Raw genomic sequence first — 24,035 nt, forward strand, 5'->3', positions numbered from 1 at the left:
TGTTTGTCTCTATTTCACTCACATCTTAGACAATCAGGAGTGAGTTTAGAGACTTTGGGACTGGAAAATATCTCCCAAGTTTCGCCAGATCGAGCCGAAGATCCTCAAAATCACAATGCGCGTAAGGCGCTCCCGCCTACTCTGTCAGTCTTAAAAAGAAGTTGGGCTATATTTCGGCCAGCAAGCTCGAAAGTGCGCGTTCAAAAAGTCTTCCTGTGTCCATTTCACTGGAAACCAAGGCCATCTGGAGTTAGTTTAGAGTCCCCGGGACTGGAAAATATCGCCCTATTTGCGGGAAATCGAGACGAAGTATCCCAAAATAACGATGCGCATAAGGCGGTCTCGGCTACTCTTTCAGTCTTAAAGTTAAGTGGGGCTATTTTTCGACCCATAAGCTCGAAAGTGAGCGTTCAAAAAGTTTTGCTGTGTCCATTTAACTGCAAACTAAGGCCATCGGAAGTTAGTTTAGCCTCCCCGGGAATTGAAAATATTCCCCAACTTCCGGGAAATCGAGCCGAAGTTGGCCAAAATTACGATGCGCGTAAGGCGGTCTCGGCTACTCTTTCAGTCTTAAAGTGAAGTAGGGCTATATTTCGGCCGAGAAGCTCGAAAGTGAGCGTTCAAAAAAATGTGCTGTGTCCATTTCACTGCAAACCAAGGCGATCAGCAGTTAGTTTAGAGTCCCCGAGACTGGAATATATCCCCGAAGTTCCAGGAAATCGAACGGAAATTGGTCAAAATCACGATGCGCGTAAGACGGTCTCGGCTACTCTTTCAGTCTTAAAGTAAAGTGGGGCTATATTTCGGCCCAGAAGCTGGAAAGTGACCCTTTAAAAAGTTACGCCTTCTGCATTTAACTGCAAATCAAGGCCATCAGGAGTTAGTTAAAAGTCCCCGGGACTGGAAAATATTCCCCAAGTTCCGGGAAATCGAGCTGAACTTGGTCAAAATCACGATGCTCGTAAGGCGGTCTCGGCTACTATTTCAGTCTTAAAGTGAAATACGGTTGTATTTCGGCCCAGAAGCTCGAAACTGAGCGTTCAAAAAGTGTTCCTGCGTCCATTTCACTGCAAACCAAGGCCATCAGGAGTTAGTTTAGAGTCCCCGAGACTTGAAAATATCGCCAAAATTCTAGAAAATCGAGCGGAAGGTACTCAAAATCACGATGCGCGTAAGGCGGTCTCGGCTACTCTTTCAGTCTTAAAGTGAAGTGGGGCTATATTTCATCCCAGAAGCTCGAAAATAAACGTTCTAAAAGTGTTACTGTGTTCATTTCACTGCAAACCAAGGCCATCAGGAGTTAGTTTAGACTCCTCGGGACTGGAAAATATCGCCCAAGTTCGGAGAAATCGAGCCGAATTTTGTCAAAATCACGATGCGCGTAAGGCGGTCTCGGCTACTCTTTCATTCTTAAAGTGAACTGGGGCTATATTTCGGCCGAGAAGCTAGAAAGTGAAAGTTCAAAGAGTTTTGCTGTGTTCATTTCACTGCAAACCAAGGTCATCAGGAGTTAGTTTAGACTCCTCGGGACTGGAAAATATCGCCCAAGTTCGGGGAAATCGAGCGGAATTTTGTCAAAATCACGATGCGCGTAAGGCGGTCTCGGCTACTCTTTCATTCTTAAAGTGAACTGGGGCTATATTTGGGCCGAGAAGCTAGAAAGTGAAAGTTCAAAAAGTTTTGCTGTGTGCATTTCACCGCAAACCAAACCACATCAGCAGATTGTTTACAGTCTCCGGGACATCAAAATATCCCCCAAGTCAAGGGTAATCGAGCCAAAGTTTGGCAAAATCACGATGCGCGCAAAGCAGTCTCGGCTACTCTTTTAGTCTTTTAGTCTCTTTTAGTCGAACGTGAGCGTTCAAAAAGTTATGCTGTGCCCATTTCACTGCAAAGCAAGGCCATCAGGAAGTAGTTTACAGTGCCTGGAACTGGCAAATATCCCCCAAGTTTCGCGAAATCGAGACGAAGTTGGTCGAAATAACGATTCGCGTAAGGCGGTCTCGGCTACTCTTTCAGTCTTAAAGTTAAGTAGGGCTATATTTTTGTCCAGAAGCTCGAAAGTGAGCGTTCAAAAAGTTTTCCTCTCTCAATTTCACTGAAAACCAAGGCCATCATGAGTTAGTTTAGAGTCCCCGGGACTGGAAAATATCTTTTAAGTTCTGGCAGATCAAGCCGAAGTTGGTCAAAATCACCATGCGCCTCAGGCGGCCACGGCTACTCTTTCAGTCTTAAAGTGAAGTGGGGCTCTATTTCGGCCCAGAAGCTCCAAAGTGAGCGCTGCAAAAAAATTGCTGTGTCTATTTCACTGCAAACCAGGGCCATCAGGAGATAGTTTAGAGTCCCCGGGACTGCAATATATTTCCCAAGTTCCGGAAAATGGAGAAGACGTTGGTCAAAATCACGATGCGCGCAAGACGGTCTTGGCTAGTCTTTCAGTCTTAAAGTGAGGTGGGGCTATATTTCGGCCCAGAAGCTCAAAAGTGAGGGTTCAAAAAGTTTTGCTGTATCCATTTCAATGCAAACGAAGGCCATCAGGGGTTACTTAAGAGTCTTCGGGAGTGGAAAATATCCCCCAAGTTCACGGAAATTTAGCCGAAGTTGGTCAAAATCACGGTGCGCGTTAGGCGGTCTCGCTTACTGTTTCAGTCTTAAAGTGAAGTGAGGTTTTATTCCTGCCCAGGAGCTTGAAATTGAGCGTTCAAAACGTTTCCCTGTGTTTATTTCACTGCAAACCAAAGCCATCAGGAGCTACTTTAGAGTGCCCGGGACTGGAAAATATCCCCCAACTTCCGGGAAATCGAGCCGAAGTTGGTCAAAATAACGATTCGCGTAAGGCGGTCTCGGCTACTCTTTCAGTCTTAAAGTGAAGTGGGGCTATATTTCGGGCCAGAAGCCCGAAAGTGATCGTTCAAAAAGTTTTGCTGTGTTCATTTCACTGCAAACCAAGGCCATTAGGAGTTAATTTAGCGTCCCCGGGACAAGAAAATATGCCCCAAGGTCCGGGAATTTGAGCCGAGGTTGGTCAAAATCACGATGCCCCTAAAGTGGTCTCGGCTACTCTTTCTGTCTTAAAGTGAAGTGGGGCTATATTTCGGGCCACAAGCCCGAAAGTGAGCGTTCAAAAAGTTTTGCTGTGTCCATTTCACTGCAAACCAAGGCCATCAGGGGTTAGTTTAGAGTCCCCGGGACTGAAAAATATTGCCCAAGTTCCGGGAAAGCGAGCCGAAGTTGATCAAAATCACGATAAGCGAAATGCGGTCTCGGCTACTGTTTCAGTCTTAAAGTAAAGTGTGGCTATATTTCGGCCCACAAGCTCGAAAGTGAGCGTTCAAAAAGTTTTGCTGTGTCTATTTCACTGCAAAACAAGGCCATCAGGACTTAGGTTAGCGTCCAAGGAACTGGAAAATGTTCCCCAAGTTCCGGGAGATCCACCCGAAGTTTGTCAAAATCACAATGCGCGTAAGGTGGTCTCGGTTACTCTTTAAGTCTTAAGTAAAGTGGGGCTTTATTTCGGCCAGGAAGCTCGAAGGTGAGCGTTCAAAAAGATTTCCTCTGTCCACTTCACTGCAAACCAAGGTCATCAGGAGTTAGTTTAGAGTTCCTGGGACTGGAAAATATCCCCCAAGTTCCGGAATATCGATCCGAACTTTGTCAAACTCACGATGCGAGCAAGGCGGTCTCGGCTACTCTTTCAGTCTTAAGTGAAGTGGGGCTATATTTCGGCCCAGAATCTCCAAAGTGTGCTTTCAAAAAATTGTGCTGTGTCCATTTCAATGCAAACCAAGGCCATCAGGAGTTAGTTTAGAGTCCCCGGGACTGGAAAATATCCCCCAAGTCTCGGAAATTGGAGCCGAAGTTGATCAAATTCATGATGCGCGTAACGTGGTCTCGGCTACTGTTTCAGTCTTAAAGTCAAGTGTGCCTATATTGCGGCCCAAAAGCTAGAAAGTGAGCGTTCAAAAAGTTTTGCTGTGTCCATTTCACTTCAAAACAAGGCCATCAGGACTTAGTTTAGCGTCCAAGGGACTGGAAAATATCCCCCAAGTTCCGGGAAATCCATTGGAAGTTCGTCAAAATTACGATATACGTAAGGCGGTTTCCGCTACTCTTTCAGTCTTAAAGTAAAGTCGGGCTATATTTCTGTCCAGAAGCTCGAAAGTGAGCGTTCAAAAACTTTTGCTGTGTCCATTTCACTGCAAAACAACGCTTTCAGGACTAAGTTTAGCATCCAAGGAACTGGAAAATGTTCCCCAAGTTCCGGGAGATCCACCCGAAGTTTGTCAAAATCGCAATGCGCGTAAGGTGGTCTCGGTTACTCTTTAAGTCTTAAAGTAAAGTGGTGCTTTATTTCGGCCAGGAAGCTCGAAGGTGAGCGTTCAAAAAGATTTGCTCTGTCCATTTCACTGCAAACCAAGGCAATAAGGAGTTAGTTTAGAGTTCCTGGGACTGGAAAATATCCCCCAAGTTCCGGAATATCGATCCGAACTTTGTCAAACTCACGATGCGAGCAAGGCGGTCTCGGCTACTCTTTCAGTCTTAAGTGAATTGGGGCTATATTTTGGCCCAGAATCTCCAAAGTGTGCTTTCAAAAAATTGTGCTGTGTCCATTTCAATGCAAACCAAGGCCATCAGGAGTTAGTTTAGAGTCCCCGGGACTGGAAAATATCCCTCAAGTCCCGGGAATTGGAGCCGAAGTTGATCAAATTCATGATGCGCGTAACGTGGTCTCGGCTACTGTTTCAGTCTTAAAGTCAAGTGTGCCTATATTTCGGCCCACAAGCTAGAAAGTGAACGTTCAAAAAGTTTTGCTGTGTCCATTTCACTTCAAAACAAGGCCATCAGGACTTTGTTTAGCGTCCAAGGGACTGGAAAATATCCCCCAAGTTCCGGGAAATCCATTGGAAGTTCGTCAAAATTACGATATACGTAAGGCGGTTTCGGCTCCTCTTTCAGTCTTAAAGTAAAGTCGGGCTTTATTTCTGTCCAGAAGCTCGAAAGTGAGCGTTCAAAAAGTTTTGCTGTGTGCATTTCACTGCAAACCAAAGCTATCAAAGTTAGTTTAGGGTCCCCGGGACTGGAAAATATTCCCCAAGTTCCGGGAAAGCGAGCCGAAGTTGATCAAAATCACGATGCGCGAAATGCGGTCTCGGCTACTGTTTCAGTCTTAAAGTAAAGTGTGGCTACATTTCGGCCCACAAGCTCGAAAGTGAGTGTTCAAAAAGTTTTGCTCTGTCCATTTCAATGCAAACCAAGGCCATCAGCAGTTAGTTTAGAGTCCCCGGGACTGGAATATATCCCCGAAGTTCCAGGAAATCGAACGGAAATTGGTCAAAATCACGATGCGCGTAAGACGGTCTCGGCTACTCTTTCAGTCTTAAAGTAAAGTGGGGCTATATTTCGGCCCAGAAGCTGGAAAGTGACCCTTTAAAAAGTTACGCCTTCTGCATTTAACTGCAAATGAAGGCCAGCAGGAGTTAGTTAAAAGTCCCCGGGACTGGAAAATATTCCCCAAGTTCCGGGAAATCGAGCTGAACTTGGTCAAAATCACGATGCTCGTAAGGCGGTCTCGGCTACTATTTCAGTCTTAAAGTGAAATACGGTTGTATTTCGGCCCAGAAGCTCGAAACTGAGCGTTCAAAAAGTTTTCCTGCGTCCATTTCACTGCAAACCAAGGCCATCAGGAGTTAGTTTAGAGTCCCCGGGACTTGAAAATATCGCCAAAATTCTAGAAAATCGAGCGGAAGGTACTCAAAATCACGATGCGCGTAAGGCGGTCTCGGCTACTCTTTCAGTCTTAAAGTGAAGTGGGGCTATATTTCATCCCAGAAGCTCGAAAATAAACGTTCTAAAAGTGTTACTGTGTTCATTTCACTGCAAACCAAGGCCATCAGGAGTTAGTTTAGACTCCTCGGGACTGGAAAATATCGCCCAAGTTCGGAGAAATCGAGCCGAATTTTGTCAAAATCACGATGCGCGTAAGGCGGTCTCGGCTACTCTTTCATTCTTAAAGTGAACTGGGGCTATATTTCGGCCGAGAAGCTAGAAAGTGAAAGTTCAAAGAGTTTTGCTGTGTTCATTTCACTGCAAACCAAGGTCATCAGGAGTTAGTTTAGACTCCTCGGGACTGGAAAATATCGCCCAAGTTCGGGGAAATCGAGCGGAATTTTGTCAAAATCACGATGCGCGTAAGGCGGTCTCGGCTACTCTTTCATTCTTAAAGTGAACTGGGGCTATATTTGGGCCGAGAAGCTAGAAAGTGAAAGTTCAAAAAGTTTTGCTGTGTGCATTTCACCGCAAACCAAACCACATCAGCAGATTGTTTACAGTCTCCGGGACATCAAAATATCCCCCAAGTCAAGGGTAATCGAGCCAAAGTTTGGCAAAATCACGATGCGCGCAAAGCAGTCTCGGCTACTCTTTTAGTCTTTTAGTCTCTTTTAGTCGAACGTGAGCGTTCAAAAAGTTATGCTGTGCCCATTTCACTGCAAAGCAAGGCCATCAGGAAGTAGTTTACAGTGCCTGGAACTGGCAAATATCCCCCAAGTTTCGCGAAATCGAGACGAAGTTGGTCGAAATAACGATTCGCGTAAGGCGGTCTCGGCTACTCTTTCAGTCTTAAAGTTAAGTAGGGCTATATTTTTGTCCAGAAGCTCGAAAGTGAGCGTTCAAAAAGTTTTCCTCTCTCAATTTCACTGAAAACCAAGGCCATCATGAGTTAGTTTAGAGTCCCCGGGACTGGAAAATATCTTTTAAGTTCTGGCAGATCAAGCCGAAGTTGGTCAAAATCACCATGCGCCTCAGGCGGCCACGGCTACTCTTTCAGTCTTAAAGTGAAGTGGGGCTCTATTTCGGCCCAGAAGCTCCAAAGTGAGCGCTGCAAAAAAATTGCTGTGTCTATTTCACTGCAAACCAGGGCCATCAGGAGATAGTTTAGAGTCCCCGGGACTGCAATATATTTCCCAAGTTCCGGAAAATGGAGAAGACGTTGGTCAAAATCACGATGCGCGCAAGACGGTCTTGGCTAGTCTTTCAGTCTTAAAGTGAGGTGGGGCTATATTTCGGCCCAGAAGCTCAAAAGTGAGGGTTCAAAAAGTTTTGCTGTATCCATTTCAATGCAAACGAAGGCCATCAGGGGTTACTTAAGAGTCTTCGGGAGTGGAAAATATCCCCCAAGTTCACGGAAATTTAGCCGAAGTTGGTCAAAATCACGGTGCGCGTTAGGCGGTCTCGCTTACTGTTTCAGTCTTAAAGTGAAGTGAGGTTTTATTCCTGCCCAGGAGCTTGAAATTGAGCGTTCAAAACGTTTCCCTGTGTTTATTTCACTGCAAACCAAAGCCATCAGGAGCTACTTTAGAGTGCCCGGGACTGGAAAATATCCCCCAACTTCCGGGAAATCGAGCCGAAGTTGGTCAAAATAACGATTCGCGTAAGGCGGTCTCGGCTACTCTTTCAGTCTTAAAGTGAAGTGGGGCTATATTTCGGGCCAGAAGCCCGAAAGTGATCGTTCAAAAAGTTTTGCTGTGTTCATTTCACTGCAAACCAAGGCCATTAGGAGTTAATTTAGCGTCCCCGGGACAAGAAAATATGCCCCAAGGTCCGGGAATTTGAGCCGAGGTTGGTCAAAATCACGATGCCCCTAAAGTGGTCTCGGCTACTCTTTCTGTCTTAAAGTGAAGTGGGGCTATATTTCGGGCCACAAGCCCGAAAGTGAGCGTTCAAAAAGTTTTGCTGTGTCCATTTCACTGCAAACCAAGGCCATCAGGGGTTAGTTTAGAGTCCCCGGGACTGAAAAATATTGCCCAAGTTCCGGGAAAGCGAGCCGAAGTTGATCAAAATCACGATAAGCGAAATGCGGTCTCGGCTACTGTTTCAGTCTTAAAGTAAAGTGTGGCTATATTTCGGCCCACAAGCTCGAAAGTGAGCGTTCAAAAAGTTTTGCTGTGTCTATTTCACTGCAAAACAAGGCCATCAGGACTTAGGTTAGCGTCCAAGGAACTGGAAAATGTTCCCCAAGTTCCGGGAGATCCACCCGAAGTTTGTCAAAATCACAATGCGCGTAAGGTGGTCTCGGTTACTCTTTAAGTCTTAAGTAAAGTGGGGCTTTATTTCGGCCAGGAAGCTCGAAGGTGAGCGTTCAAAAAGATTTCCTCTGTCCACTTCACTGCAAACCAAGGTCATCAGGAGTTAGTTTAGAGTTCCTGGGACTGGAAAATATCCCCCAAGTTCCGGAATATCGATCCGAACTTTGTCAAACTCACGATGCGAGCAAGGCGGTCTCGGCTACTCTTTCAGTCTTAAGTGAAGTGGGGCTATATTTCGGCCCAGAATCTCCAAAGTGTGCTTTCAAAAAATTGTGCTGTGTCCATTTCAATGCAAACCAAGGCCATCAGGAGTTAGTTTAGAGTCCCCGGGACTGGAAAATATCCCCCAAGTCTCGGAAATTGGAGCCGAAGTTGATCAAATTCATGATGCGCGTAACGTGGTCTCGGCTACTGTTTCAGTCTTAAAGTCAAGTGTGCCTATATTGCGGCCCAAAAGCTAGAAAGTGAGCGTTCAAAAAGTTTTGCTGTGTCCATTTCACTTCAAAACAAGGCCATCAGGACTTAGTTTAGCGTCCAAGGGACTGGAAAATATCCCCCAAGTTCCGGGAAATCCATTGGAAGTTCGTCAAAATTACGATATACGTAAGGCGGTTTCCGCTACTCTTTCAGTCTTAAAGTAAAGTCGGGCTATATTTCTGTCCAGAAGCTCGAAAGTGAGCGTTCAAAAACTTTTGCTGTGTCCATTTCACTGCAAAACAACGCTTTCAGGACTAAGTTTAGCATCCAAGGAACTGGAAAATGTTCCCCAAGTTCCGGGAGATCCACCCGAAGTTTGTCAAAATCGCAATGCGCGTAAGGTGGTCTCGGTTACTCTTTAAGTCTTAAAGTAAAGTGGTGCTTTATTTCGGCCAGGAAGCTCGAAGGTGAGCGTTCAAAAAGATTTGCTCTGTCCATTTCACTGCAAACCAAGGCAATAAGGAGTTAGTTTAGAGTTCCTGGGACTGGAAAATATCCCCCAAGTTCCGGAATATCGATCCGAACTTTGTCAAACTCACGATGCGAGCAAGGCGGTCTCGGCTACTCTTTCAGTCTTAAGTGAATTGGGGCTATATTTTGGCCCAGAATCTCCAAAGTGTGCTTTCAAAAAATTGTGCTGTGTCCATTTCAATGCAAACCAAGGCCATCAGGAGTTAGTTTAGAGTCCCCGGGACTGGAAAATATCCCTCAAGTCCCGGGAATTGGAGCCGAAGTTGATCAAATTCATGATGCGCGTAACGTGGTCTCGGCTACTGTTTCAGTCTTAAAGTCAAGTGTGCCTATATTGCGGCCCAAAAGCTAGAAAGTGAGCGTTCAAAAAGTTTTGCTGTGTCCATTTCACTTCAAAACAAGGCCATCAGGACTTAGTTTAGCGTCCAAGGGACTGGAAAATATCCCCCAAGTTCCGGGAAATCCATTGGAAGTTCGTCAAAATTACGATATACGTAAGGCGGTTTCCGCTACTCTTTCAGTCTTAAAGTAAAGTCGGGCTATATTTCTGTCCAGAAGCTCGAAAGTGAGCGTTCAAAAACTTTTGCTGTGTCCATTTCACTGCAAAACAACGCTTTCAGGACTAAGTTTAGCATCCAAGGAACTGGAAAATGTTCCCCAAGTTCCGGGAGATCAACCCGAAGTTTGTCAAAATCGCAATGCGCGTAAGGTGGTCTCGGTTACTCTTTAAGTCTTAAAGTAAAGTGGTGCTTTATTTCGGCCAGGAAGCTCAAAGGTGAGCGTTCAAAAAGATTTGCTCTGTCCATTTCACTGCAAACCAAGGCAATAAGGAGTTAGTTTAGAGTTCCTGGGACTGGAAAATATCCCCCAAGTTCCGGAATATCGATCCGAACTTTGTCAAACTCACGATGCGAGCAAGGCGGTCTCGGCTACTCTTTCAGTCTTAAGTGAATTGGGGCTATATTTTGGCCCAGAATCTCCAAAGTGTGCTTTCAAAAAATTGTGCTGTGTCCATTTCAATGCAAACCAAGGCCATCAGGAGTTAGTTTAGAGTCCCCGGGACTGGAAAATATCCCTCAAGTCCCGGGAATTGGAGCCGAAGTTGATCAAATTCATGATGCGCGTAACGTGGTCTCGGCTACTGTTTCAGTCTTAAAGTCAAGTGTGCCTATATTTCGGCCCACAAGCTAGAAAGTGAACGTTCAAAAAGTTTTGCTGTGTCCATTTCACTTCAAAACAAGGCCATCAGGACTTAGTTTAGCGTCCAAGGGACTGGAAAATATCCCCCAAGTTCCGGGAAATCCATTGGAAGTTCGTCAAAATTACGATATACGTAAGGCGGTTTCGGCTCCTCTTTCAGTCTTAAAGTAAAGTCGGGCTTTATTTCTGTCCAGAAGCTCGAAAGTGAGCGTTCAAAAAGTTTTGCTGTGTGCATTTCACTGCAAACCAAAGCTATCAAAGTTAGTTTAGGGTCCCCGGGACTGGAAAATATTCCCCAAGTTCCGGGAAAGCGAGCCGAAGTTGATCAAAATCACGATGCGCGAAATGCGGTCTCGGCTACTGTTTCAGTCTTAAAGTAAAGTGTGGCTACATTTCGGCCCACAAGCTCGAAAGTGAGTGTTCAAAAAGTTTTGCTCTGTCCATTTCAATGCAAAGCAAGGCGATCAGGAGTTAGTTTAGAGTCCCTGGGACTGGAAAATATCTCCCAAGTTCCGAGAAATCGATCCGAAAATGGTCAAAATCACGATGCGCGTAAGGTTATCTCGGCTACTCTTTCAGTCTTAAAATGAAGTGGGGCTATATTTCGGCCCACAAGCTCCAAAGTGGACGTTCAAAAAGTTATGCTGTGCCCATTTCAGTGCAAACCAAGGCCATCCGGAGTTAGCTTAGAGTCCCCCGGACTGGAAAATATCCCAAAAGTAGCGTGAAATCGAGCTGAACTAGGTTTAACTCACGTTGCGCGTGAGGCGGTCTCGGCTATTATTTCCGTCTGAAAGTGAAGTGGGATTCTACTTCGGCCCAGAAGCTACAAAGAGAGTGTTCAAAAAGCTTTCCTTTGTCCATTTCACTGAAAACCAAGGCCATCAGGAGTTAGTTTAGAGCCCGCGGAAATGGAATATATCCCCCAAGTTCCGGGAAAGCGACCCGAAGTTGGTCAAAATCACGATTTGCGCAAGACGGTCTGGGCTACTCTTTCCCTCTTAAAGTGAAGTGTGGCTGTATTTCGGCCCACAAGCTAGAAAGTGAGCGTTCAAAAAGTTTTGTTGTGCCCATTTTACTTCAAAACAAGGCCATCAGGACTTACTTTAGCGTCCAAGGGACTGCAAAATATCCCCCAAGTTCCGGGAAATCCATTCGAAGTTCGTCAAAATTACGATGCGCGTAAGGCGGTTTCATCTACTCTTTCAGTCTTAAAGTAAAGTGGGGCTATATTTCTGGCCAGAAGCTGCAAAGTTGTGCTCTGTCCATTTCACTGAAAACCAAGGCCATCAGGAGTTAGTTTAGAGCCCGCGGAAATGGAATATATCCCCCAAGTTCCGGGAAAGCGACCCGAAGTTGGTCAAAATCACGATTTGCGCAAGACGGTCTGGGCTACTCTTTCCCTCTTAAAGTGAAGTGTGGCTGTATTTCGGCCCACAAGCTAGAAAGTGAGCGTTCAAAAAGTTTTGTTGTGCCCATTTTACTTCAAAACAAGGCCATCAGGACTTACTTTAGCGTCCAAGGGACTGCAAAATATCCCCCAAGTTCCGGGAAATCCATTCGAAGTTCGTCAAAATTACGATGCGCGTAAGGCGGTTTCATCTACTCTTTCAGTCTTAAAGTAAAGTGGGGCTATATTTCTGGCCAGAAGCTGCAAAGTTGTGCTCTGTCCATTTCACTGAAAACCAAGGCCATCAGGAGTTAGTTTAGAGCCCGCGGAAATGGAATATATCCCCCAAGTTCCGGGAAACCGACCCGAAGTTGGTCAAAATCACGATTTGCGTAAGACGGTCTCGGCTACTCTTTCAGTCTTAAAGTAAAGTGGAGCTATGTTTCGGTCCAGAAGTTCGAGAGTGAGCGTTCGAAAAGTTTCGCTGTGTCCATTTCACTTAAAACCAAGACAATCAGGAGTTAGTTTAGAGTCCCCGGGACTGGAAAATATCCCCCAAGTTCCGGCAAATCGAGCCGAAGTTGGTCAAAATCACGGTGCGCTTAAGGCGGTGTCGGCTACTCCTTCAGTCTTAAAGTGAAGTTGGGGCTCTATCTCGGCCCAGAAGCTCAAAGCTCAAAAAAAATTACTGTGTCTATTTCACATCAAACCAAGGCTATCAGGAGTTAGTGTAGAGTCCCCGGGAGTGGAATGTATTTCCCAAGTTCCGGAAAATCGAGAAGACGTTGGTCAAAATGACGATGCGTGTAAGATCTTCTCGGCTACTCTTTCAGTCTTAAAGTGAAGTGGGGCTATATTTCGGCCCAGAAGCTCAAAAGTGAGCGTTCAAAAAGTTTTGCTGTATCCATTTCAATGCAAACCAAGGCCATCAGGGGTTACTTAAGAGTCCTCGGGACTGGAAAATATCCCCCAACCTCCGGTAAATCAAGCCGAAGTTGGTCAAAATCACGATGTGCGTAAGGTGGTCTCGGCTACTCTTTCAGTCTTAAAGTGAAGTAGGGCAATATTTGGGCCCAGAAGCTCGAAAGTGAGTGTTTCAAAAGTTTTGGTCTGTCACTTTCAGTGCAAACCAAGGCCATCAGAAGTTACTTTAGAGTCTCCGGGACTGGAGAATATCCCCCAAGTCCCGGGAAATCGAGCCGAAGTTGATGAAATTCATGATGCGCGTAACGTGGTCTCGGCTACTGTGTCAGTCCTAAAGTGAAGTGTGGCTATATTTCGGCCCACAAGCTAGAAAATGAACGTTCAAAAAGTTTTGTTGTCTCCATTTTACTTCAAAACAAGACCATCAGGACTTAGTTCAGTGCCCAAGGGACTGGAAAATATCCCCCAAGTTCCGGGAAATCCATTCGAAGTTCGTCAAAATTACGATGCGCGTAAGGCGCTCTCATCTACTCTTTCAGTCTTAAAGTAAAGTGGGGCTATATTTCTGCCCAAAAGCTCGAAAGTCGTGCTCTGTCCATTTCACTGAAAACCAAGGCCATCAGGAGTTACTTTAGAGTCCCTTTGACTGGAATATATCCCCCAAGTTTCGGGAAATAAACGCGAAATTGGTCAAAATCACGATTCGCTCAAGACGGTCTCACCTACTCTTTCAGTCTTAAACTGAAATGGGGCTCTATTTCGGCCCAGAAGCTCGAGAGTGAACGTTCAAAAACTTTCGCTGTGTCCATTTCACTGCAAACCAAGACAAGCAGGAGTTAGTTGAGAGTCCCCGGGACTGGAAAATATCCCCCAAGTTCCGGGAAATCAACCCGAAGTTTGTCAAAATCACGATGCGCTTAAGGCGGTCTCGGCTACTCTTTCAGTGTTAAAGTAAAGTGGGCTATATTTCGGCCGAGAAGCTTGAAGGTGAGCGTTCAAAAAGTTTTGATGTCTCCATTTCACTGCAAACCAAGGCCATCAAGAGTTAGTTTGGAGTCCCTGGGACTGGAAAATATCCCCCAAGTTCCGGAATATTGACCCGAAGTTGGTCAAAATCACGATGCGCACACGCCGGTCTCGGCTACTCGTTAAGTCGTGAATGATGTGGGACTATATTTCGGCCTAGAAGCTCGAAAGTGTGCGTTCAAAAAGTTGTGCTGTTTGAATTTCACTGCAAACCATGGCCATCAGGAGTTAGTTTAGAGTCTCCGGGACTGGAAAATATTCCCCAAGTTCCAGGAAAGCGAGCAGAAGTTGATCAAAATCACGATCCGCGTAACGCGGTCTCGGCTACTGTTTGAGTCTTAAAGTGAAGTGTGGCTATATTTAGGCCCACAAGCTCGAAAGTGAGCGTTCTAAAAGTTTTGCTGTGTCCATTTCACTTCAAACCAAGGCAATCAGGAGTTAGTTTAGAGTCCCCGGGACTGGAAAATATTCTCCAAGTTCCAGGAAATTGCGCCGAAGTTGATGAAAATTACGATGCGCGTAACGGGCTCTCGGCTATTCTTTCAGTCTTAAATTTAAGTAGGGCTATATTTCGGCCCTCAAGCTCGAAGGTAAGCGTTCAGAATGTTTTGCTGTGTTCATTAAACTGCAAACCAAGGTCATCGGGAGTTAGTTTAGCGTCCCCGGGACTTTAAATTATTCGCCAACTTCCGGGAAATCAAGCCAAAGTGGCCCAAAATCACGATGCGCGTAAGGCGGTCTCGGCTACTCTTTCAGTCTTAAAATTAATGGCGGCTATATTTCGACCTAGAAGCTCGAGACCGGGCGTGCGCTAATTTTACCTGTGTCCATTTCACTGACATCTTAGGCCATCAGGAGTTAGTTTAGAGTCCTTGGGACTGGAAAATATTTCCCAAATTCTGGCAGATCGAGCCAAAGTTGCTCAAAATCACGATGCGCGTAAGGTGGTCTCGGCTACTCTTTCAGTCTTAAAATGAAGTGGGGCTATATTTCGGCCGACAAGCTCAACACCGAGCGTGCGCTCCTTTTGCCTGTGTACACATCACTGAAAACTAAGTTCATCAGGAGTTAGCATAGAGTCCTCGGGACTGGAAAATATTCCGCGAATTCCGGCAAATCGAGCCAAAGATGCTCAAAATCACGATGCGCGTAAGACGGTCTCGGCTACTCGTTTACTCCGAAAATGAAGTGGGGCTATATTTCGGTTCTACAAGCTCGACACCGAGCGTGGTCTCCTTTTACCTGTGTCCATTTCACTAAGAACTAAGTCCATCAGGAGATAGTTTAGAATCCTCGAGACTGGAAGCTATCCTCCAAGTTGCGGCAAATTGAGCCATACTTTCTTAAAATTACGATAAGCCTACGGCAGTTTCGTTTACTCTTTCAGTCTTAAAATGAAGTGGGGCTACATTTCGGCCTAGAAGCTCGACACCGAGCGTGCGCTCCTGTTACCTGTGACCATTTAACTGAAAACTAAGGCCATCAAGAGTTAGGATAGAGTCACCCGGGACTGGAAAATATCCCCCAAGTTTTGGCAGATCGAGCCATAGTGGCTAAAAATTTCGATGCGCTTAAGGCGGTTTCATGTAGACTTTCAGTCTTAAATTAAAGTGGGGCTATATTTCGGCCCAGAAGCTCAAAAGTGAACGTTCAAAGAGTTTGGCTGTGTCCATTTCACTGAAAACCAAGGCCATCAGGAATTAAATTAGAGTGCCCAGGACTGGGAATTATCTCCCAAGTTCCGGGAAATCGAGCCGAAGTAGCCCAAAATCACGATGCGCGTAAGGCGGTCTCGGCTAGTCTTTCAGTCTTAAAGTGAAGTAGGGCTATGCTTCGGCCCAGAAGCTCAAACGTGAGCGTTCAAAAAGTTGTGCTGTGTCCATTTCACTGCAAACCAAGGCAATCAGGAGTTAGTTTAGAGTCCCCGGTACCGGAAAATATCCCCCATTTCCCGGAAAATCGAGCCAAAGTTGGTCAAAATCACGATGCGCGTAAGGCGGTCCCGGTTACTTTTTCATTCTTAAAGTGAACTGGGGCAATATTTCCGCCCAGAAGCTCGAAAGTGAGGGTTCAAAAAGTTGTGCTGTGTCGATTTGACTCTAGAGCAAGGCCATCAGGAGTTACTTTAGAGTCCGCGGGACTGGAAAATATCCCCCAAGTTCCGGAAAATCGAGCCGAAGTTGGTCAAAATTACGATGGACGTAAGGCGGTCTCGGCTACTCTTTCACTCTTAAAGTGAAGTGGAGCTATATTTCGGCCCAGAAGCTCAAAAGTGAGCGTTCAAAAAGTTTTGCTGTGTCCATTTTACTGCAGACCAAGGACGTCGGCGGTCCGTTTAGAGTCCCCGGGACTGGAAAATATCCCCTAAGTTCCGGGAAATTTAACCGAAGTTGGTCAAAATCACGACGCGCGTACGGCGGTCTCGGCTACTCTTTCAGTCTTAAAGTGAAGTGGGGCAATATTTCGGCCCAGAAGCTCGAAACTGAGTGTTTAAAAAGTTTTGCTGTGTCCATTTCACTGCAAAACAAGGCCACCACGACTTCGTTTAGCGTCCAAGGGACTGGAAATATCCCCCAAGTTACGGGAAATCCACCCGAAGTTAGTCAAACTCACGATGCGCTTAAGGGGGTCTCGGCTACTCTTTCAGTCTTAAGGTAAAGTGGGCTTAGATTTAACTCCAGAAGCTCGAAAGTAAGGGTTCAAAAATGTTTGTCTCTATTTCACTCACATCTTAGACAATCAGGAGTGAGTTTAGAGACTTTGGGACTGGAAAATATCTCCCAAGTTTCGCCAGATCGAGCCGAAGATCCTCAAAATCACAATGCGCGTAAGGCGCTCCCGCCTACTCTTTCAGTCTTAAAAAGAAGTTGGGCTATATTTCGGCCAGCAAGCTCGAAAGTGCGTGTTCAAAAAGTCTTCCTGTGTCCATTTCACTGGAAACCAAGGCCATCAGGAGTTAGTTTAGAGTCCCCGGGACTGGAAAATATCGCCCTATTTGCGGGAAATCGAGACGAAGTATCCCAAAATAACGATGCGCATAAGGCGGTCTCGGCTACTCTTTCAGTCTTAAAGTTAAGTGGGGCTATTTTTCGACCCATAAGCTCGAAAGTGAGCGTTCAAAAAGTTTTGCTGTGTCCATTTAACTGCAAACTAAGGCCATCGGAAGTTAGTTTAGCCTCCCCGGGAATTGAAAATATTCGCCAACTTCCGGGAAATCGAGCCGAAGTTGCTCAAAATTACGATGCGCGTAAGGCGGTCTCGGCTACTCTTTCAGTCTTAAAGTGAAGTAGGGCTATATTTCGGCCGAGAAGTTCGAAAGTGAGCGTTCAAACAAATGTGCTGTGTCCATTTCACTGCAAACCAAGGCCATCAGCAGTTAGTTTAGAGTCCCCGGGACTGGAATATATCCCCGAAGTTCCAGGAAATCGAACGGAAATTGGTCAAAATCACGATGCGCGTAAGACGGTCTCGGCTACTCTTTCACTCTTAAAGTAAAGTGGGGCTATATTTCGGCCCAGAAGCTCGAAAGTGACCCTTTAAAAAGTTACGCTTTCTGCATTTAACTGCAAACCAAGGCCAGCAGGAGTTAGTTTAAAGTCCCCGGGACTGGAAAATATCCCCCAAGTTCCGGGAAATCGAGCTGAACTTGGTCAAAATCACGATGCTCGTAAGGCGGTCTCGGCTACTATTTCAGTCTTAAAGTGAAATACGGTTGTATTTCGGCCCAGAAGCTCGAAACTGAGCGTTCAAAAAGTTTTCCTGCGTCCATTTCACTGCAAACCAAGGCCCTCAGGAGTTAGTTTAGAGTCCCCGGGACTGCAATATATTTCCCAAGTTACGGAAAATGGAGAAGACGTTGGTCAAAATCACGATGCGCGGAAGACGGTCTTGGCTAGTCTTTCAGTCTTAAAGTGAGGTGGGGCTATATTTCGGCCCACAAGCTCAAAAGTGAGCGTTCAAAAAGTTTTGCTGTATCCATTTCAATGCAAACGAAGGCCATCAGGGGTTACTTAAGAGTCTTCGGGAGTGGAAAATATCCCCCAAGTTCAGGGAAATTTAGCCGAAGTTGGTCAAAATCACGGTGCGCGTTAGGCGGTCTCGCTTACTGTTTCAGTCTTAAAGTGAAGTGAGGCTTTATTCCTGCCCAGGAGCTTGAAAGTGAGCGTTCAAAACGTTTCCCTGTGTTTATTTCACTGCAAACCAAAGCCATCAGGAGCTACTTTAGAGTGCCCGGGACTGGAAAATATCCCCCAACTTCCGGGAAATCGAGCCGAAGTTGGTCAAAATAACGATTCGCGTAAGGCGGTCTCGGCTACTCTTTCAGTCTTAAAGTGAAGTGGGGCTATATTTCGGGCCAGAAGCCCGAAAGTGATCGTTCAAAAAGTTTTGCTGTGTTCATTTCACTGCAAACCAAGGCCATCAGGAGTTAGTTTAGCGTCCCCGGGACAAGAAAATATGCCCCAAGATCCGGGAATTTGAGCCGAGGTTGGTCAAAATCACGATGCCCCTAAAGTGGTCTCGGCTATTCTTTCTGTCTTAAAGTGAAGTGGGGCTATATTTCGGGCCACAAGCCCGAAAGTGAGCGTTCAAAAAGTTTTGCTGTGTCCATTTCACTGCAAACCAAGGCCATCAGGGGTTAGTTTAGAGTCCCCGGGACTGAAATATATTGCCCAAGTTCCGGGAAAGCGAGCCGAAGTTGATCAAAATCACGATGCGCGAAATACGGTCTCGGCTACTGTTTCAGTCTTAAAGTAAAGTGTGGCTATATTTCGGCCCACAAGCTCGAAAGTGAGCGTTCAAAAAGTTTTGCTGTGTCGATTTCACTGAGAAAAAAAGGCCATCAGGACTTAGGTTAGCGTCCAAGCGACTGGAAAATGTTCCCCAAGTTCCGGGAGATCCACCCGAAGTTTGTCAAAATCACAATGCGCGTAAGGTGGTCTCGGTTACTCTTTAAGTCTTAAAGTGGTGCTTTATTTCGGCCAGGAAGCTCGAAGGTGAGCGTTCAAAAAGATTTGCTCTGTCCATTTCACTGCAAACCAAGGCCATCAGGAGTTAGTTTAGAGCTCCTGGGACTGGAAAATATCCCCCAAGTTCCGGAATATCGATCCGAACTTTGTCAAACTCACGATGCGAGCAAGGCGGTCTCGGCTACTCTTTCAGTCTTAAGTGAAGTGGGGCTATATTTCGGCCCAGAATCTCCAAAGTGTGCTTTCAAAAAATTGTGCTGTGTCCATTTCAATGCAAACCAAGGCCATCAGGAGTTAGTTTAGAGTCCCCGGGACTGGAAAATATCCCCCAAGTCCCGGGAATTGGAGCCGAAGTTGATCAAATTCATGATGCGCGTAACGTGGTCTCGGCTACTGTTTCAGTCTTAAAGTCAGGTGTGCCTATATTTCGGCCCAAAAGCTAGAAAGTGAGTGTTCAAAAAATTTTGCTGTGTCCATTTCACTTCAAAACAAGGCCATCAGGACTTAGTTTAGCCTCCAAGAGACTGGAAAATATCCCCCAAGTTCCGGGAAATCCATTGGAAGTTCGTCAAAATTACGATATATGTAAGGCGGTTTCGGCTACTCTTTCAGTCTTAAAGTAAAGTCGGGCTTTATTTCTGTCCAGAAGCTCGAAAGTGAGCGTTCAAAAAGTTTTGCTGTGTGCATTTCACTGCAAACCAAAGCTATCAAAGTTAGTTTAGGGTCCCCGGGACTGGAAAATATTCCCCAAGTTCCGGGAAAGCGAGCCAAAGTTGATCAAAGTCACGATGCGCGAAATACGGTCTCGGCTACTGTTTCAGTCTTAAAGTAAAGTGTGGCTATATTTCGGCCCACAAGCTCGAAAGTGAGCGTTCAAAAAGTTTTGCTGTGTCTATTTCACTGCAAAACAAGGCCATCAGGACTTAGGTTAGCGTCCAAGCGACTGGAAAATGTTCCCCAAGTTCCGGGAGATCCACCCGAAGTTTGTCAAAATCACAATGCGCGTAAGGTGCTCTCGGTTACTCTTTAAGTTTTAAAGTAAAGTGGGGCTTTATTTCGGCCAGGAAGCTCGAAGGTGAGCGATGATTTGCTCTGTCCACTTCACTGCAAACCAAGGCCATCAGGAGTTAGTTTAGAGTTCCTGGGACTGGAAAATATCCCCGAAGTTCCGGAATATCGATCCGAAGTTTGTCAAACTCACGATGCGAGCAAGGCGGTCTCGGCTACTCTTTCAGTCTTAAGTGAAGTGGGGCTATATTTCGGCCCTGAATCTCCAAAGTGTGCTTTCAAAAAATTGTGCTGTGTCCATTTCAATGCAAACCAAGGCCATCAGGAGTTAGTTTAGAGTCCCCGGGACTGGAAAATATCCCCCAAGTCCCGGGAATTGGACCCGAAGTTGATCAAATTCATGATGCGCGTAACGTGGTCTCAGCTACTGTTTCAGTCTTAAAGTCAAGTGTGGCTATATTTCGGCCCACAAGCTAGAAAGTGAGAGTTCACAAAGTTTTGCTGTGTCCATTTCACTTCAAAAGAAGGCCATCAGGACTTAGTTTAGTGTCCAAGGGACTGGAAAATATCCCCCAAGTTCCGGGAAATCCATTGGAAATTCGTCAAAATTACCATATACGTAAGGCGGTTTCGGCTACTCTTTCATTCTTAAAGTAAAGTCGGGCTATATTTCTGTCCAGAAGCTCGAAAGTGAGCGTTCAAAAAGTTTTGCTGTGTGCATTTCACTGCAAACCAAAGCTATCAAAAGTTAGTTTAGGGTCCCCGGGACTGGAAAATATTCCCCAAGTTCTGGGAAAGCGAGCCGAAGTTGATCAAAATCACGATGCGCGAAATACGGTCTCGGCTACAGTTTCAGTCTTAAAGTAAAGTGTGGCTATATTTCGGCCCACAAGCTCGAAAGTGAGCGTTCAAAAAGTTTTCCTCGAGACCGCCTTACGCGAATCGTTATTTTGACCAACTTCGTCTCGATTTCGCGGAACTTGGGGGATATTTTCCAGTTCCAGGCACTGTAAACTACTTCCTGAGGGCCTTGCTTTGCAGTGAAATGGGCACAGCATAACTTTTTGAACGCTCACTTTCGAGCTTCTGGGCCGAAATATACAGCCACGTCACTTTAAGACTCAAAGAGTAGCCGAGACTGCTTTACGCGCATCGTGATTTTGACAAACTTCGGCTCGATTTCCCGAAACTTGGGGGATATTTTGATGTCCCGGAGACTGTAAACTATCTCCTGATGTGGCTTGGTTCGCGGTGAAATGGACACAGCAAAACTTTTTGAACTTTCACTTTCGAGCTTTTGGGCCGAAATATAGCCCGAGTTCACTTTAAGAATGAAAGAATAGCCGAGACCGCCTTACGCGCATCGTGATTTCGACCAACTTTGGCTCGATTTCCCGGGAAATGGGGAATATTTTCCGGTACCGGGGACTCTAAAGTAACTCCTGATTGCCTTGGTTTGCATTGAAATGGAGAGAGCAAAACTTTTTCAACGCTGCCCTTCGGGCTTCTGAGCCGAAATATAGCCCCACTTCAGTTTAAGACTGAAAGAGTAGCCGACACCGTCTTACGCGCATCGTGATTTTGACCAACTTCGGCTCGATTTCCCGAAACTTCGGGGATATATTCAAGTCCCAAGGACTCTAAACTAACCCCTGATGGCCTTGGTCTGCAGTGAAATGGACACAGCAATTTTTTTTTGAACGCTTACTTTCGAAATTCTGGGCCAAAATATAGCCCCACTTAACTTTTAGACTGAAATAGTAGCCGAGACCACCTTAGACGCATTGTGATTTTGACCAACTTCGGCTTGAGTTGCCAGAACTTAAGGGATATTTTCCAGTCCCGTGGACTCTAAAGTAACTCATGATGGCCTTGGTTTTCAGTTAAATTGAGAGAGCAAAACTTTTTGAACGCTCACTTTCGAGCTTCTGGCCCGAAATATACAGCCACGTCACTTTAAGACTAAAAGAGTAGCCGAGACTGCTTTACGCGCGTCGTGATTTTGACAAACTTCGGCTCGATATCCCGGGACTTGGGGGATATTTTGATGTCCCGGAGACTGTAAAGAATCCCAAGTTTCGCCAGATCGAGCCGAAGATCCTCAAAATCACAATGCGCGTAAGGCGCTCCCGCCTAATCTTTCAGTCTTAAAAAGAAGTTGGGCTATATTTCGGCCAGCAAGCTCGAAAGTGCGCGTTCAAAAAGTCTTCCTGTGTCCATTTCACTGGAAACCAAGGCCATCAGGAGTTAGTTTAGAGTCCCCGGGACTGGAAAATATCCCCCTATTAGCGGCAAATCGAGCCGAAGTATCCCAAAATCACGATGCGCGTAAGGCGGTCTCGGCTACTCTTGGAGTCTTAAAGTTAAGTGGGGCTATATTTCGACCCATAAGCTCGAAAGTGAGCTTTCAAAAAGTTTTGCTGTGTCCATTTAACTGCAAACTAAGGCCATCGGAAGTTAGTTTAGCCTCCCCGGGAATTGAAAATATTCCCCAACTTCCGGGAAATCGAGCCGAAGTTGGTCAAAATGACGATGCGCGTAAGGCGGTCTCGGCTACTCTTTCAGTCTTACAGTGAAATAGGGCTCTATTTCGGCCGAGAAGCTCGAAAGTGAGCGTTCAAACAAATGTGCTGTGTCCATTTCACTGCAAACCAAGGCCATCAGCAGTTAGTTTAGAGTCCCCGGGACTGGAATATATCCCCGAAGTTCCGGAAAATCGAACGGAAATTGGTCAAAATCACGATGCGCGTAAGACGCTCTCGGCTAATCTTTCAGTCTTAAAGTAAAGTGGGGCTATATTTCGGTCCAGAAGCTCGAAAGTGACCCGTTAAAAAGTTACGCTTTCTGCATTTAACTGCAAACCAAGGCCATCAGGAGTTAGTTTAAAGTCTCCCGGACTGGAAAATATCCCCCAAGTTCCGGGAAAGCGAGCCGTAGTTGATCAAAATCACGATGCGCGAAATGCGGTCTCGGCTACTGTTTCAGTCTTAAAGTAAGGTGTGGCTATATTTCGGCCCAAAAGCTCGAAAGTGAGCGTTCAAAAAGTTTTGCTCTGTCCATTTCAATGAAGAGCAAAGCCATCAGGTGTTAGTTTAGAGTCCCCGGGACTGGAAAATATCCCCCAAGTTCCGAGAAATCGATCCGAAAAAGGTCAAAATCACGATACGCGTAAGGCGATCTCGGCTACTCATTCAGTCTTAAAGTGAAGTGGGGCTATATTTCGGCCCACAAGCTCCTAAGCGGGCGTTTAAAAAGTTATGCTGTGCCCATTTCAGTGCAAACCAAGGCCATCCGGAGTTAGTTTAGAGTCCCCCGGACTGGAAAATATCCCAAAAGTTGCGTGAAATCGAGCTGAACTTGGTCTAACTCACGATGCGCGTGAGGCGGTCTCGGCTACTATTTCAGTCTTAAAGTAAAGTGGCATTCTATTTCGGCCCAGAAGCTACAAAGAGAGTGTTCAAAAAGCTTTCCTTTGTCCATTTCAGTGGAAACCAAGGCCATCAGGAGTTAGTTTAGAGCCCGCAGAAATGGAATATATTCCCCACGTTCCGGGAAAGCGACCCGAAGTTGGTCAAAATCACGATTTGCGCAAGACGGTCTCGGCTACTCTTTCAGTCTTAAAGTAAAGTGGGGCTATATTTCGGTCCAGAAGCTCGAGAGTGAGCGTTCAAAAAGTTTCGCTGTGTCCATTTCACTGCAAACCAGGGCCATCAAGAGTTAGTTTGGAGTCCCTGGGACTGGAAAATATCCCCCAAGTTCCGGAATATCGACCCGAAGTTGATCAAAATCACGATGCGCGCACGCCGGTCTCGCCTACTCTTTAAGTCGTAAGTGATGTGGGACTATATTTCGGCCTAGAAGCTCGAAAGTGTGCGTTCAAAAACTTGTGCTGTGTGAGTTTCACTGCAAACCATGGCCATCAGGAGTTAGTTTAGAGTCCCCGGGACTGAAAAATATTCCCCAAGTTCCAGGAAAGCGAGCAGAAGTTGATCAAAATCACGATGCGCGTAACGCGGTCTCGGCTACTGTTTCAGTCTTAAAGTGAAGTGTGGCTATATTTAGGCCCACAAGCTCGAAAGTGAGCGTTCAAAATGTTTTGCTGTTGTCCATTTCACTGCAAACCAAGGCAATCAGGAGTTAGTTTAGAGTCCGCGGGACTGGAAAATATTCTCCAAGTTCCAGGAAATGGCGCCGAAGTTGATGAAAATTACGATGCGCGTAACGGGCTCTCGGCTATTCTTTCAGTCTTAAATTTAAGTAGGGCTACATTTCGGCCCTGCAGCTCGAAGGTGAGCGTTCAGAATGTTTTGCTGTGTTCAAGTTCGTCGGGAGTTAGTTTAGCGTCCCCGGGACTGTAAATTATTCGCAAACTTCCGAGAAATCGAGCAAAAGCGGCCCAAAATCACGATGCGCGTAAGGCGGTCTCGGCTACTCTTTCAGTCTTAAAATTAAGGGGGGCTATATTTCGACCTAGAAGCTCGAGACCGG

At 45.9% G+C, this 24,035-nt stretch overlaps 1 protein-coding gene across 1 annotated transcript in view; it reads left to right on the forward strand.

Annotated features, from left to right (window-relative positions):
- LOC145492112 (uncharacterized) overlaps window positions 1-24,035 on the forward strand; it is a 468,804-nt gene that overhangs the window by 399,645 nt on the left and 45,124 nt on the right. The gene's annotated exons all lie outside the window — the stretch shown is intronic.

Source organism: Orbicella franksi, chromosome 7 (genome assembly GCF_964199315.1).
Source record: "Orbicella franksi chromosome 7, jaOrbFran1.1, whole genome shotgun sequence".
NCBI classification, from domain to species: domain Eukaryota; kingdom Metazoa; phylum Cnidaria; class Anthozoa; order Scleractinia; family Merulinidae; genus Orbicella; species Orbicella franksi.